This window comes from Notolepis coatsorum, assembly GCF_963971535.1.
Source record: "Notolepis coatsorum genome assembly, chromosome: 2".
Lineage (NCBI taxonomy): Eukaryota > Metazoa > Chordata > Actinopteri > Aulopiformes > Paralepididae > Notolepis > Notolepis coatsorum.
In genome coordinates, this window is record NC_140166.1 from 161,786,618 (window position 1) to 161,797,007 (window position 10,390).

At 44.5% G+C, this 10,390-nt stretch overlaps 1 long non-coding RNA gene across 1 annotated transcript; it reads left to right on the forward strand.

Moving 5' to 3' along the window:
• The first annotated feature begins 1,799 nt into the window (after positions 1-1,799).
• LOC311247535 lies at positions 1,800-3,516 on the forward strand. The gene is made up of 3 exons (XR_014620851.1): positions 1,800-2,031; positions 2,345-2,437; positions 2,650-3,516. It is a non-coding gene; the product is annotated as an uncharacterized lncRNA (long non-coding RNA).
• Positions 3,517-10,390: the final 6,874 nt, after the last annotated feature.

The window sequence follows — 10,390 nt, forward strand, 5'->3', positions numbered from 1 at the left end:
TTAGTACCACAGAGTCAGCCTTTGGAGATAAGAGCTCCTTGCAAAAGTGTTGGCACCCTAGGTAAACAAACAAAAAAGGGCTGTGATTTTCTTTAATACAGCTTGATTTTACACTATTTTCTTTATTTTTTGTATCAAGAAATTATTATTTTACCAATTCACAATTCTCTAATAAAATAAAGAGAATAAATAAATGTTGCACCCAAGAGATTGGTGTTAAACGAGATCTAGATAGGTGTACTGTATATTCTAATTCAGATTTTACTTTTTGATTATGTTATTTAGCATAAATAAGCAGAGACCAACACCCAGGGGCACTGCCAGGAATTTTAGGCCTCATGAAAATATATCACATTGGGCTCCACCCACCATCCAAACCCTGCACAATCCCAGAACGAAATTGACCCATTCAAAGCATTACATCACTACCTTTGCAGACGTACAGCTCTCTTGTAGTCTAATACTTGTTAGTGTCCAATATTTACTGACGGTGAGCTATGGAAATATATATAATACTGTGCAGACATTCAGCATACAGTGGCATTCACTATTTGATGCAAGATTATCTGATACCATCTCTATAAGAAATGTGCTGAAGGCTCAGCAATGTATTTCAGTTCATAATGTTTTGAATCTTGCCTATTGAAATGATGATTTTTTTTTTAGTATAGAGGGGCTTGGGGCATCATGTAATTTGTCAATAATGACCATTCCTATTCATAATTATATGTAATAAGATGCTCCAGCAATTTCTGAATTGATACCATTTACAGCTATGTTGCTATATCAAACCATTTCTGACCACTCAAGAATTGAAAAGAAAACCCGAAAGATCCATTCACACGATTACATTGAAGGGATCGTTTTGATTTTATGACATGATGCCATGGCAGTAGTTTAATCTATGTATTGTATTATACAAATATACAATTTGTATAGCCGTTAGCTGGCTTACCTAGACCCTGGTCGAAGTTCTGGCCGTGTTCTGAGCGAGCTGGTCTGCTTCATCCAGGTAGTACACAAAGTCCGGAAACAAAACACGTTTTAATCCACACCACAACATGCAAACAAAGGTTTCAACCATCCACAATAGAATACAACAGCCAATAAAATGTACACAATACACTGTGCCCCTTCCAACACCCCTCAATACATTTTGGACTAGGTGTACAGTGGACACAAAAAACTCAAATAGACTAGATGGGATATGTAGTTGACTTCTGGGTATTTAAGTCCAGTCCCTTTGGGAGAAAATATAAATCACAAATGAAAAAGGCAATTTTACTATGGAAGGCAATGGATAAATCAAACAGGGAAAAGTAACTGAAATTGCAAAAAAATATTATTTCCTGATCAAATATTGGAACATGCAATGGGCGACCCACAGGAACACACACACACTAAGGGGGCTTTCACACTCAGCCTTTTGTATCGAATCACCGTCCCGTCGCACCTTTCGGGGTGCGAGTCGGCGCTGATTCGTTTCACCCCCCGCTGAACGGGATCACCTGGCAGAGGTGGTCTCCGGTTCGCGTGGCCCCGGGGAGAACGGGGGGTGTGGCTTGCGAGCTTGTACCTATTCACGGGCGTGGCACCTGGTGCTGACATAACGTCATAACTATTCGACCAAGCAACATCGATTTAGCAAACATGACAAGCAAAGGTTCACTGTGGTCAACTGCCGAAATTGAGTGCTTGCTAGCGTTTTGGGCTGAGAGCATTCAGCAACAGCTGGACAAGACGCATAAAAATGCGGACATTTATGGAAAATTCGCCGATCATCTGGCTGTGCACGGATTCAACAGATCGGTCAGCAGTGTCGAGCCAAAGTGAAGAAGTTGCGGCTGCAATATTTACGAGTACGAGATGTGGTGCGTAAATCCGGCAGCTCGTCTGATGAGAAGGACAAATTTCAGTGGTACGAGGCAGTGGACAACATTCTCAACAGCAAACCGTCCAGTGACCCCCCCGTTGTTCAGTCAGAAGAGGTGGAGAACACACTACCTTTGGTCGACATACCATCGAGTCCATGTGAGTACACGTTTAGCAATTATATTCATCTATTTTCATGATGTAAACAAGACGAACGTTTTTTCTCGTCTGCATCCCCTTAACAATTGTGTGTGTATTGTACCCATTCTGCAATCTGTTAATAACGTTTTCAATCAAGTTTTCAATCAATGCAAGGTTACTGTATTTCATTCTGTTCTACAGGGCAGTGATTAGACGGCATATATTGTGTAGTTGGTTTTATACAAATACACTAACTGCCCACATAGTCAACAAAGTGATATTTTGGTTGTAGCCTGCCTTCAATTAATTTTATATATTTTTTTGCATACAGGTGTTTCTGATGGCCCAGGTCCTAGTCCAGACGACCGACGCAAGAGAAGTCGACGTGAGAGAGACGTCAGACGTTCCGCCAACCTGCTAATCGGCAAGTACAAAGTTTTTAGCAATTATATTCATCTATATTCTCATGCCTTCAGTGTCTGCCTGGTCAGTCTGTGGCCAAAACCTGTGTTTTAGCATTATGCAAAGTTACTGTAGTTGGTTTTATACAAATACACTAACTGCCCACACAAAAAGTGATATTTTGGTTGTAGCCTGCCTTCAATTAATTTTATATTTTTGCTTGCATATATACAGGAGTTTCAGATGGCCCAAGTCCCAACACCCGGCGGAAGAGGACTGCTGATGAAAGAGACACTGTGGGTGCCTTTTATAGACCTGACCAACAAGAGATGCCTGGATTTCTCCCAAGCAGAGGATCTGCGTTCAGAGCGAGAAGCGAGAAGTTTGGACTTGAGATCAGAGCGAGAGGCACAGCAGCGCGAGGACCTGTGGAAGCGAGAGGTCGAGCGCGCTGAGCGAGCACGAGAGGTCGAGCGCGCTGAGCGAGAGGGAGAGCGCAGAGCGGAGAACGAGGAGGCAGACCGCAGATCATCCCAAGAGAGCGAGCGGGCTGACCGCAGAATAGAGCGAGAGAGCGAGCTTGCTGGACGCAGAGCAGAGCGAGAGAACGTGGCCTTCATGAGGATGATGTGCACTATGTTTGAATCGCAGCGCACTGCACACCCACAGCCTCCTGCCCCTCAAAATTATGAGAACTTTGGAGAACCATCTACCTATCACAGGCTCTAATGATTGTAGAAGGAAAGGTGTTGCCATTCTTTCTCCCCCATCCCTCTGCACATTTTTTAAACTGTACATTTGAGTAAAACTAGGTGCCTTAACAGTTATATTATGTTTTATTTTGCATGTCTTTTTTTTACCATGCATATCTTGTCATCCATATTTTTTCAATGCCTATTGTATTCTATTTTGTTATTATATTTTGCACACTATAATAGACAGACACTGTAAATTGTATATAGCATAGTAGTGTACATAAGAACCAGTTTCTCAGGAACCTAGCATGTCTTTTTTTCCCCCATGCATATCTTGTCATCTATTATTTTTTCAATGCCTGCCTATTGTATTCTATTTTATTATTATATTTTGCAATAATAGGAACCTAGCACGTCTTTTTTTTTTACCATGCATATGTCTTATCTATTTTTTTAACAAATAAACCTCTTGATACCTCACATTATGCACTGTTAAGAGTTTGCTAGTTTGTACATTTTAGATTTAATTTCCCTGATACTGAAAAAAATAGGAATCGTTTAAGGGATACATAGTTTAATGTCACTGTTATTTAACTGAAGTGAAAGGGATAATGGTCCAGTCTGGCAAATGAAGGATTCAATATTATAGTATCACTATAAAACAGTTACAGAGTGTTGTAGTTAAAACAGTTGGTGAAGTGAGAGACCATCCTCTGTTCTGAATAATCATACCAGCTTTAATCTACCCTTGTCATCTATTCGGCCATTAGGCAGGAGTGGTAAACATTATAATACATTTCAATTACTATAGAGCACATTGGTGCTTGATTTGTGTCTGAATGGAATGTGACTTATGAGGCAGATGTGCAGATTTGTGTGTCAATGACTAGAATTAATGTAGTTCCTCCCCGCCATTAGGCAGACAATGGATACCATCTACCCTTGAATGTCTGGCAACAACATTATTATAATGTCTGGAGTGCTTGATTTGTGTCTGAATGGAATGTGACTTGAGGCAGATGTGCAGATTTGTGTGTGAATGACTAGAATTAATGTAGTTCCTCCCCGCCATTAGGCAGACAATGGATACCATCTACCCTTGAATGTCTGGCAACAACATTATTATAATGTCTGGAGTGCTTGATTTGTGTGTGAATGACTAGAGTACATTATAATGTCTGCCTTAATAATGTCTGCATTCAATTCAATGGACACTGCTAGCCATAATCTTGTTAGCTTGGATCTTCTGAAACAGAGATCCCTGAGACAAGACTTTATCAGTAATTAATGACAGCAGCCAACTGACCAAGCATGTGTTTTATTTTGGCTGTTAAGTGTTGCCTTGTATTAGGGTCAAGATGAGGTCCACATAATCTGGGATTGGATACATTTATTGAAAAAAACATAATACTGACAATAGATACCACAATGAAAAACAACATGTGATATTCTAGAAAAAAGCCCCTTGAGAGTGTCACTGTATTTAATGCTGTTTGATGTGCCTTTAAGCATCATGGAAGTAGGTGCACAAGACATCTCTTGTGGCGTGGGCAGTGGCAGTGGCGTTTGCCCCGCGTGGATCCCGCTCTTCATTGTCTCTGCCAATGCCAACGTCACAGTCGTCAACATACTCCTCATTGTGTACCTCACAAAAATTGTGAAGTATGCAACAAGCTGCCACGGTGGTGTTGATATTTGCAATGTGGCAATCGTATCTCTTCATCAAACACCGCCATCTTCCTTTGAGACGGCCAAATGCACGCTCAACGGTCATGCGTGCTTTGCTGAGCCGGTAGTTGAATGTTTTCTGTGCAGGAGTTGCATTGCCCTCCGGGTATGGTTTCATCAACCATGTGAGGAGTGGGTAGGCAGCATCACCTAGAATCACTACAGGGACATCTACACCCTCAATCCTCTTTGTGAGATTGGGGAACAGTGTGCCACTCTGACCCCCGTCATAAACATTGGAATTCCCAAACACTCTTGCGTCATGCACTCTGCCTGGCCAACCCACATTTATGTCCCAGAACCTCAGTCGATTGTCTACCACACCTTGCAGAATGATGGAGTAGAACCCCTTACGGTTATAATACTCTGCAGGGGCGTCTGGTGGCGCTAAAATGCCAATATGGGTCCCATCAATAGCCCCACCACATTGTGGGAAACCCCACCGGTCACTGTACCCTTGAATGATGCTCTTCAATTCATGTTCAGATGGTGATCTAATATAGAGGGAGAGCATCTTGTCCATAATTACAGAGGCAACATTGTTGGTTATAGCACAAGCTGTCGATAGACCAATACCAAATAAGTGGGAAATGGACCGAAACTCCACGTTTGTGGCCAATCTCCAGATGCATATAGCCACACGCTGTTCCACAGGCACTGGACTCCTCCTGGTTGCGTCTCGTTGTAGATGTGGCCTAAGTATACCACACAACTCCATGAATGTAGTTTTCCTCATCCGGAAATTTTGTAGCCATTCCGGATCGCCCCAGCTAGCCAGGACATGCTGCTACCACACACCAGGCCTCTGTCGAACCCATACGCTCCTGAGGTAGAATAGAAAGTACATTAGTATACATTAGTATATTCAAAAATATAAACGCCTCTCCTGCATTCCTCAGGGGGAGGGGGGGGGGGGTCTGTGTAGCTTCCTGGAGTGACATTGAACACAACAACAAAGCTAATAATAATATATAATGTCAAATCACAGGTTCATCATGCCAGTAGTAGACAGTGAGACAGTGAGAGGTAGGAGGTATAAATTGATTGAGTTATATGTATAGAAATAGAGTATAGGCAACAGAGTTCAAAGTATACAGTATGGTAACAGAGCCTAGGGTTATGTATGTGCAAGGTGCAGTTATCTAGTTGAGATTAATACAAGTACAGTAGCTAAATGGATTGTTTCAGTCATTATAAGGGCATACCAATATTTTGCAGATGTCGATCGAATGAAAGCAAGACATTACAGTAACGTACTGACTTAAGATGCAAATATAAGCAGACACTGATTTTATAACTGATATTTGCCCTCTTTATGAACAACAGATGAGTACAATGGACAAGGCTATAGAAAGGTCTGCTTCTCACCTTGTTGATGAACGCAATTGTTGTTTTAGCACCAGAAGAAAATCAGTTATTGCCGCTGCTTCGCTCTCGTGAAATCGCCTGAGGCGATATACACATTGAAGTGTTATCGAGACAATGAAGACAACGAGTTGCAGACTGGACTCAAGTTTACTTGGTTGACCTAGCGACGCTCATACATACTGGTGCACTCTTATATATTGTCCGGGTTGCACACCGGCATTATATGGTACCTACTGCATATCACTACATCCCCCCTGTTTAGCAGCATCGCCCCATATAATTAGCGGAACACTCTTATGTCAATAGTCCACTGAAATCACATCACCAAGTGCAAATCCTCCCCCTCATTTAGGTTTACATTCACCCCCCAAGACCATAATGATAACAAAGCACCAGAGTCCCCATGATGACCCAGCCTTGTGCTCCTGGTGTTGTTCTGGCCCTCTGTAGTGGGCACCTTCCGTGCAATAATGTGTGCTCAGGTCACATAGTCTTTGTAAAAATCTGGTCTGTTCACAACCCTCCCACATCTTGTGCGTCTTGGTCCTGGGCTATTGGGCACCTGTGTAGTACAGGGTGACATCGTAGGTGTTTCCGGTGGGTCACTCTGCATTGTAGGTGTTTCCGGTGGGCCCTCATGGGTGTCCTCTTGAAGCTGTGGCACAGCAAAGTGTGTCTGTGTTGGACTTCTCTGCATCTGTGGGATGTATAGCTCACGCAGGTGGCTCCTGCACCGCCTGACCTGGTTGCCATTTGGTGTTTGTACAACATAGCTTCTTGGCTCAATGCATTTTTGTACAATGATAGCTGGATGCCATGTCCCTCTATCCTTGTTCAGCACAGTCACATGCTGTCCGGGGCGGAGTGGGGGTAATTCTCTGCGGTAGCTGCGGTCGTGATGCTCTTTTAGGTCCGCTGTTCTCTGTTCCATGTGAACCCTATGCTCCTCCCTGCCTGGCTCTGCCCGACTTGGCAGCAGGGTGGTGACAGGTCTCCCAAATATCAATTCTGCTGGTGATGGCAGTTTACTGTCGATGGGCGTCGCTCTGACCTGTAGTAATGCCATCTGTAGATTGCCTCCCTGTTCCAGGGTTTTGGTCACAATTGATTTGATGTGTCTCACGTGCCTTTCAATGAACCCATTGCTCTTTGGGTAATGGGGAGAGCTTGTGATGTGTTTGACTCCCCAGTCTGTTACAAACCTTTGGAAGGCCTGCCCTGTGTACTGTGGCCCATTATCTGTTAGGATCTCGTCTACTCTGCCAAACAGTGACAGGTACATCTGCATTTTTTGTGCGACTGCATGGCTAGACACATTAGGCATTTCATCCACCAGTGGATATTTGGAATACCTGTCCACAGTCAGAAGGAACTGGCGACCTTTGACCTCAAATAGGTCAGAAGCGATAGACTGCCATGGTTTGGATGGTATGTGGTGTGGGTGGAGAGGTTCTTTTGGGTTTGCATCTTGATGTTCCACACACACTCTGCAGGATCTGCACACCCTTTCGATGTCATCATTCATTTTGATCCAATAGACACTTTCTCTGGCAAGGCGACGCGTTTTCTCAATCCCTTGGTGGCCCACATGTAACTGTTTCAGGATGTCCTCAGTCATGGAGTCTGGGATGAGTACCTGTCTACCTTTGAATATGACTCCTGCTTCCATTGCGAGCTCATCCCTGAAGGACCAGTAAGCACGCAGGTCCTTCGGCAGGTCTTTGATGTGCTCTGGCCATCCTAGGTGAATGACTTCTTTGAGGGCATTAAGTTTGAGATCCCTCACTGTTTCTGTACGGAGAGCGTCCTGTTTCTCAGGGGAGAAGTTTATTAATGCAATGGCACATTGCTTCTGATCCTCGATCTCCATATCAACTCCATCAATGCGCTCATCTAGCTCTATGTCCCCATGGTTTTCTGGGTTTGGCAACCGGCTGAGGGTGTCTGCCAGGATCATTTGAGTACCGGGTCGGTACATGACTTCATAATTGTACCCTTGTGTCTTTATCAGCATGCGCTGGAGTCGTGGTGGTGCAGCATGCAGTGGTTTTGCACATATGGTCACGAGTGGTTTGTGGTCTGTTACCACGAGAAACGATTTCCCATATAGGTACGTGTGGTATCGCTGCATCCCATATACAATGGCTAGCATCTCTCGCTCTATATTGCTGTATCTTGACTGGCAGTCAGTCAGTGTCTTTGAGCCAAAGGCGATGGGCCTGTTGTTCTGCACCAAAGCAATGCCCAATCCCTTCTGTGATGCATCCACTTCAAGGGTTAAAGGTGTGTTTGGGTCATAGTACTTCAGACATGCATGCTCGGTGACCGTAGACTTCAGGTCCTCGAAGCATTTCTGGTGGTCAGTGTCCCATATCCATGGAGCTTCGTTTTTTAGCAGCCCCCTCAATGTGTGAGCCTTATCTGCAAACTTTGGTATATAGGGGGACAGGTATGTTAGCATTCCCATGAATCTGTGCAGATCATCTTTGTTTTGGGGTGTTGGCATGTGTTGTATGTCCCTGATCTTATCTGGGTCTGGCATGATGCCCTTGCCTGTGTACAGGTTGCCGAAGAAGGAAATGCTGCTTTGTTTTATGGTGCACTTGTCGCTGTTGAAAACAACACCTGCCTCGCCAGCTCGTTGCATCAGGTTGGTCAGGTTCTTGTCATGCTCTTCCTCGTTTGCTCCATATACTGCTATGTCATCAGCTATGCTGACCACACCTTGGAGCCCCTCTAGGATCTGGTCCATCTTGGCCTGGAAGAGGTCTTGAGACACACTCAGACCGAAGGGTAAGCGCTTCCAGCAGTACCGGCCAAATGGAGTCCGGAATGTTGTTAGGAGTTGTGAGTCTTTATCCAGGTGTATAGACCAATACCCTGCTTTTGCGTCAAGCTTGCTAAATATTTTGGCATTAGCAAATTCTGGGTTTAATTCCTCCACAGTTGGAATTTTGTGTGGGCATCTCCTAAGGCTGGCATTCAGTTTTTGAGGATCTAGGCATAGCCTAAGGGAGCCGTCTTTTTTCGTGCCGTACGTCAGACTGGAGCACCAGTCTGTGTGTTCTTCCACCTTTCTTATTACACCTTGCTCCACCATTTTATCCAGCTCTGATTTTAGCTTGTCTTTGATGTGGATACTGCATTTCCGTGGTGGGTCAATGAAAGGTTCAGCATCCTTTTTCAAGAAGAGCTTAGCGGTTCCACTAAAATTGCCTAATTTATCAAACTGGTCTGGGTAAGCTTTCTTTAGCTCCGCAATGTTTGATATCCTCTTCAGTGGTTTCTGGCTGTTGTTAACCTTCTTGTTTACTGTATCAACATTGACAGTTACCAGGTTTAACAGCTCACTGGTTGGCAGTCCAACTACAGCTGGACCTGGCACATCCACAACATAGAACCTGGCATTGATCCATTGTGAGTCTTTGTACTGGCATGGAATGTCGATAGTACCCATACAGGGAATCTGATGACCACTGTATGCCGATAGCCTCCTGTAATTTTTCCTCAGCTTTTCCTGCGCACACGCATCCTTGCCATACATCTGTCTGAAGGTGCGTAGTGGAAGAGTATTGCCTGATGCCCCTGTGTCTATTTTTAGACGGAGTGTATGTCTGTGGCCTGGTAGGTCAGGTGGTCTCACGTTCAGTGTTGTGTATGCCTCTTTTCTGGGTGGCTTGCTCTCAATGCTGTGCATGCACTTCTCACTGATGGTGATTGAGTAGAATTTTGTTTGGTACTCCCCTTCTTCATCAGCCTCTGTGCTGTCTATAGCATTGATATGGGACTCACCCCGCTGTCTGTGGTAACTCCTGGAGGCCTGTTGTCTGTCCTGTCTTTGTGGTGGTGGTGGAGACTTGCTTCTTTGGCTTTGACCGAAGCGTTGTTGTCCCTGCCGCCTGCTTTTCCTGCAGCACTTCGCCCAGTGGCCTCTGGTACCACAGGCAGAGCATTCATCGTTGAATGCAGGACATTGACGGGGTTTATGGCTCCTGCCACAGTTTTGGCATATTCGCCCTCTGTCCACTGCATGTATTTTCTCACCATGTGACATACCCAGTTGGTGTAACTGTTCATTGCCTGCTGATAGGGCTTCATATTTCCGCCCCTCTTGTAGCACCTCTTGTAGAGGATGGCCTTTGGGTTTGCTGTACAGGTCATTCCTCAGAGCATCGTGGGGTGTG